Source organism: Otolemur garnettii, unplaced genomic scaffold (genome assembly GCF_000181295.1).
Source record: "Otolemur garnettii isolate 467f Iridium unplaced genomic scaffold, OtoGar3 scaffold00041, whole genome shotgun sequence".
Lineage (NCBI taxonomy): Eukaryota > Metazoa > Chordata > Mammalia > Primates > Galagidae > Otolemur > Otolemur garnettii.
The window spans coordinates 9,613,363-9,620,709 of NW_003852436.1; positions in this window are offsets into that span (position 1 = coordinate 9,613,363).

Genomic DNA, 7,347 nt, shown 5'->3' on the forward strand with positions numbered 1-7,347 from the left:
TCCCTATTTGACAAATGGTGCTGGGAGAATTGAATGGCAACTTATAGAAGACTGAAACTAGACCCACACCTTTCACCTCTAACAAAAATTGACTCTCACTGGATAAAAGACTTAAACCTAAGACATGAAACCATAAAGATTCTTGGAAAGAGTGCAGAAGAAACACTTGAAGAAATTGGTCTGGGAGAAAATTTTATGAGAAAGACCCCCCACGGCAATTGAAGCAATACCAAAAATACATTACTGGGATCTCATCAAATTAAAAGGCTTCTGCACTGCCAGGAACACAGTAAGTAAAGCAAGCAGACTGCCCTCAAAATGGGGGAGGATATTTGCAGGTTACATTTCTGACAAAGGTCTGATAACCAGAATCCACAGAGAACTCAAGCTTATTAATAAGAAAAGAACAAGTGATCCCATTTCACTATGGGCAAGAGACCTGAACAGAAGCTTCTCCAAAGAAGAGAGGCACATCCTATACAGACACATGGAAAAATGCTCATCTTCTTTAATCATCAGAGAAATGCAAATCAAAACCACTCTGAGATACCACCTAACTCCAGTAAGAGTAGCCCACATAACAAAATCCCAAGACTATCGATGTTGGCATGGATATGGAAAAAAGGGAACACTTCTGCACTGCTGACAGGAATGCAAGCTAGTACGTTCCTTTTGGAAAGAAGTTTGGAGAACACTCAGGTATCTAAAAATTGACCTGCCATTGGATCCCGCAATTCCTCTACGAGGAGTATACCCAAAAGACCAAGAATCACTTTGCAAAAAAGAAATTTGCATCAGATTATTCATCACAGCTCAATTCATAATAGCCAAGTCATGAAAGAAGCCCAAGTGCCCATTGACCCATGAATGAATAAATAAATTGTGGTATATGTATACCATAGAATACTATGCAGCCTTAAAAAAAGATGAAGCCTTTACCTCTTTTATGTTTACATGGAGAGATCTGGAACATATTCTTCTGAGTAAAATGTCTCAAGAATGGAGGAAAAAGTATCCAATGTACTCAGTACTTCTATGAAACCTACTTATATTTACTCATACTTTCTTATGAAAGATAGAACACAACTACAGCCCAGGATGAAGGAGAGAAATTGAGTGGGAAAGGAGGGGAGGGGGGAAGATTTGATGGAGGGAGGGTAAAAGGTGGGACCACACCTATGGAGCATATGACAAGGGTACATACAAGTCAAATCTGTGAAGTGTAGAACATAGATGTTTTGGCACAATAATCAAGTTAATGAGGTGAAAGTTATGTTGATTAATGTAACCACGTCAGATTGTATAAAAAAAATCAGCACATTATACCCCACATATGCATGAATATAGTCATGATCTATGTGTATTTGACTTACTAAAATAAAATAAAGAAAGCGAGAGCAGAAAAGTATTGATGATCTTGGTGGAAGAGCTGAGCAAAGTGCCCTATTTATCAGGAAAAGGATGACTTTTCCTGAAAATAAAGAGCCCAAATTTACTTTGTGACCAAAGTACTAGAATCAAGCACATTTGGATCACAAGGCAAATCTGGATTCAAATGGGGATGTTATTATACCCTGCTGGGGCTCAGAACCCATACCCCCAAAGACTGGTGCTTTTATATGAGACCTTATAAGCTGCTTCAGAATCAAGGTCCCTCTAATCTTTTCTTGACCCCCACCCCACCCATCAAGCACAGGGAGAGACTCTACTTATAAACTCCTTATCTGGCCAAGAAAGCTTCTTTCCAAAAGAAATGTAATTGTCTTAAACGCCCTCCCTAAAGATTTTATAAAATAGGGCAGATCACACACTGGATAACTGAAGATACTTGGTAGTCCTTACTAGTTTAGACAGAATCTCCAACTATTCCTCTGAGAGCAGCTCCAGGAGATTCCACGGGGGACTTTATCTGCATGATAAGACAGCTTTTGTTCTTGTGCAGTCCCCCCACAACCCCACTTCCCATAATTCTGCCTCCCATCTGCCTCTCAGGTCCATATATACCTCTTCAATGAAGAGAGTATTTAAGCATCACCATCTGGCCCCTCTTTGAGTTCATACCGTGTATGACTCCCAGGCAACACAGGTGCATGTTAATAACTTCTGTATGCTTTTCTCCTATTAATCTGCCTTTTGTCCGATGATTTTCAGCAAACCTTCAGAGAACAAAGGGAAAGTTTTCTCTTCATCCCTACAGCCCCCTAGTGCAGGAACAAGTACTAAATACATCATAGCTGGATAAAACCTTGATGCCTACAAGTAATTTCCTAATAAAAATGACAGGTCCCAAGCTACATTTCTCTGGTCAGCAATGATCTGGATTATTTACCTAAAATTATATACTTCAGCTTGTATTATTGCAAGCAGACCTCAAACTAATAGCAGTACTGCTTTAACATTTGTATTTAATATTACAGAAATCAGGAAAGGACAGTAAACTAAAGAGTGATGTTTGGGTTTGAGTCTGCCGCAAATGTAGAAAATAATAGAGTGAAATTGACAGCTCTTAGACACAAGGGGAAAAATGTTTTCTCCTGTCAAATCACTTCAGAATCATTTTAAATATATAAAAAAGCACCAAAACTCTATTTCTCCATGAAATATACTTGCAAATTTTAGACTGTGACTAATACACTTGTGCACCTTATGTCCTGGCCAATGCTGAGATCAGGAAAACCTAGAGAAGGTAGATCTCTGTGGCACAGTATTCACTCAGAGGAAGTGCTCTCCAACTAAAGGTAGCTTTGTAATGAAGGAGAAAGACATTGACCAAGGTACATCGAGAATACAAGAGATAAATCAAAGACAAAAAGAAAAAGATGAGCTTTGTGCTTACTGCTATTACGGCATTCCTATGATTTGCTAAAAAATGGCTTACTATTTTTCAATCATTATCCCATAGCAGAATTACTATAAAGAAATCTTAGTATAACACAGGTTATAAAACAGGCTGATTAAAACAGAAAAGTGAGATGGGTTCCCATAAGTAAAGCATTTGGTTGTCAGGTTTGCAAGTTAAGAAATTCATTGCAGTCTTGGCACCTATAGCTCAGCGGCTAGGGCGTTGACCGCATACACTGGAGCTCGTGGGTTTGAACCTGGCCAGGGCCTGCCAAACAACAATGACAACTACAACAAAAAAATCGCCAGGCATTGTGGTGGGTGCCTGTAGTCCCAGCTACAAAGGAAGCTGAAGCAAGAGAATCGCTTAAGCCCAAGAGTTTGAGGTTGCTGAGAGCTGTGACAGCAGGGCCCTCTACCAAGAGCAACATAGTTAAGACTCTGTCTCAAAAAAAAAAAAAAGAAAAAAAATTCATTGCACAGAACTTTCTCATGTTTAAATCCAGTGTCATCATTACTATTCTTTCCACATTAATAGAAAAATGCAAACACTGTAAAAGAAAGGGATTAATGTTAACCCTAATAGTTATCATCTTTTTTCTTAGGACTAACTAAAATACTTTTATCTAATAATATCATTAACTAAAACAAATGTTATGTTTCAAAATAATGTGCAAAAAAAGGATATTTTGTAAAAATGATGAAGAAAATTACATTGCCATATCATGACCTTCTTTCTTTTTCTTTTCTAATTTTTCTAAAAACAACGTGCATTACTCATATAATTTTCTACAGGGCAAATATAAAGAGGTAAAATCTACTGAAATTATTTTCATTAACCAAAAATCATCTATCACTAAAGTGGCAATTTATCAATTTCTTTCTTTAGTTTTTTGTTTGTTTGTTTGTTTGTTTTCGAGACACTGTCTCATTATGTCACCGTTTGTAGAGTGCCGTGGCACCACAACTCACAGCAACCTCAAACTCTTGGGCTTAAGTGATTCTCTTGCCTCGGCCTCCCAAGCCTGGGACTACAGGCACCCACCACAGGGCCTGGCTATTTCTAGAGATGAGGTCTCACTCTGGCTCAAGCTGATTTGGAACCTATGAGTTCAGGCAATCCACCCAACTTAGCCTCCCAGAGTGCTAGGATTACAGGCGTGAGCCACTGTGCCCAGCTCCTATCAATTTCTTAAAGTAAATACGATGAAGATTTTCTTTGTGGAGACAGATGATGCTTAGAAGAGTACTATGAATGAGTATTATACTGGATCCCATCTTGCCTAAGAAATCTTGATACACTTACATTTTTGTGGTTTTATTGAAATTATACTCTGTTACTCTCTGTTACTCTGATTTTTCAACAATGCATGAAAGACTGCTACCTGAATTAATTTCAACATACCTCCATAATATATATTTTTTCTTTTATTATATTTAATTATGTTTAAGTTTGATTCATTCCTGCTGTCATATTCCGCTCTTCTCATTTCAAATCCCATTAGATGAGTTACTTTTAAGAAACGACAGTAAATAGCAAATCCCATCTATGCATGGTGCTCACATCAGTATGGGAGGGTAACATTTCCTGAACTTGATTTTAATTTCTAGGGTCATCTTGTTTGAAGCCCCATGATCTCCTCTCTACTGATTATGTTGGTGCGACTGACAATTTCAGTACTGTAACCACATATTTTAGCTCAGAATATTAAATGGTCTGTGGGGCTGTGTTATCACCAGTGCTGATCATTAGTCTTATCATTAAAATGACAAGTTAAACTGCTTTTTGAAAAATTGCAATCCCTATTTGTAAATATTTTTAGAAAAAAATATAAAGAGAATGAGGAGGAATGTAAGAGGGACTATAAGTGCATTTTAGAAAGAAACAACATAAAAATTGAATTTTATAAATGTATATGTACATAGTTTATGGTATTTGTTATTTTTAACTTACATATCTAGCCTAGTTTTAGTTATGTAGGAAAAAAATCCATCTGAAATCACTGTAACAATCAGTCCCATGTCTCTAGGAAGTAACTCACACCCTGATGTAATTAATTTTATTGCCTAAATGCCTAGAAAGATAACTCAACTGGAGATTAGACTCTGTTCACACATCTTGCATTTTGCTACAAATTAAACTTTTATTTCACAAAAAATATGAAGGGATGGATAGATTAAACTGTTAGTAATCATGTCTTCAACAAAGTTACAATTTCACAATCACTGTGAAGCCTGCTGTAATTTGGAGGTTAGACTGATTGCAAACCAGCAGACAATATTACCTTGCCCATATCTCAGTCTCTGCTGATAATAAAACTAAGGTTAGAATCTGTAAAGTTTGCTTACTATATAAATCATTTATAATGAATCATCTGATTTTCTATCCTGCCTTTGGATTGTTAATAAGTACAATAAATCATACAGATAATCATCAGTCAACAATAAAAATTAAGTAGGAATATTATATCAAATAGCATTTTATCTCTTTAAATTTTTTTAGACAAGTACATTTTAAAGTTAAGACAAAATCCTATTTAGGATAAATTATCTGAACAGCCTACACACCCCTCAAGAACATGCAGGTTTGCTGCCAAGGGTTCCAGCATGCAGAATTCAGCCTGTGACATTTCTGTCTATAATGGGATTATCTCACTATTTTCTCCACCTTTAATCAGGGTAAGGTTACTCAACAACGGGAGCACTTAAACAGAAATCAAAGATCATTAAGGAAAATACTCATGAGACTTGGCATTTGAATCACATAGTTACTGAAGGTTTAAGATATGTGAATCCTCTATGGTATTACTTGGCACTTAAGGAGTAATGAATAAAACCACCAACAAACTTGAGCCTTTTAGGCATTTTGTGTAACTTGTTCACCAGGAAAACTAAATTCTTTGTAACATCTGAGACTCAATTTAGAAAACAATATTTATGGATTATTTATCATCTGGGTTATTACACTTAGATCAAGTAATTCAGAAAAAAATATTAAAATCTCAGAAGATCATAGAGTTAAATATCCAAATAATCTTCCATTATGTAGGACATACTGTTTTTGCATTTAACAATTCATAAATGTAAAAGAAAGTATAACCATATCACTACTGCATTAGAATTTGCCTAAACTAGAGATTCTATTTCATTCTATGCTTGCCAAGTTTTCATCCTTGGTCCTTTCATCCTGAACAGTATTTTTACGGACATTTACCTATATCCATGAATTCAAATACCTACTGAGTTTCAGAACCACATACTTAACTGTCTGCTGGACATATCCCCCATGACTACTCCATGAAGAATTATAAACTCAATCTGACCAGATAAAAATCCAAAATGAGCTCATCTCCATATCTTCATGGATAAGACTATCAACCATTCTACCCCAGCATTTTAACAAGACATACATACAGGGAAAAGAAGATACAGTCTAAGTCCCTCAGAGGTGAAAACTGACTATCAGACACCTATCCATATAAAATCTAGAACCCCAAAATGTGTGGTGCTCTATAGCTGAAAGAAGTCAAAAGGAAAAGGATAAAAAATAGAGTAGTCTACATTAATCAAAAAAGTATAGAGTAGCTATGTCAATATTAAAATATATTTCTGAGCATAGAATATTACAAAAGATAAAACTATCACTTCATAATGATAGGTCAATTTTATAAGAGGATATAAAAATCCTAAAGGTTCATGTACCCAATAACAGAGTTTCAGACTACACAAAGTAAAAACTTAATAGAATTAAAAAGAGAAGTTGACAGAGTTATAACTAATTGTAACTATACTTGGAAACTTCAATATTCCATGGACAAAAATCTATAGAAAAAAATAGAAAATCAAGAAGGATACAGGAGACTTAAATAACACTATCAAGCAACTTGATCTAACTGGCAGACATAGGATAGAAAAATAGAAAATTAGATCTAAAGTAAGCAAAATAAAAGAAGTAATAAATAGAGAGGAAATCAACAAAAGAAAGGAAAACAATTTAAAAATCAATAAAGACCAAACATACTTCTTTGAGAAAACCAATAAAATTGATAAACTGCTAGCCGGATTGATGAAGAAAAATGGGTTGAAGACAAAAATACCAATATGATGAAAGAAGTAACATCTCTACAGATTTTACAGAAAGCAAAATAATAATAAGTATATTATTAACAAATGCACATTCAAAAATTCACCAAGTTGGATAAAATGATATCCTTGAAAGATACAAACTACCAAAGCACATTCAAGAAGAAATAGATTACCTATATATTTTTTAAAAATGACCATGTAGGTAAAATTTTTTCACAAATAAAACTCCAGGCCAAGATAGTTTCACTTGTGAATTCTACTGAATATTTAAGGAAGATATAATATCACATCAACACTGGAAAGGACAAAAATATTTCCAGAAAACTGGAAAGGATAAAAATAGTTCCCAACTCTTTCTATGAGAAAAGCATTAAGGCAAAACCACACAGATACATTACAAGAAAAATAAAACAAAACCTA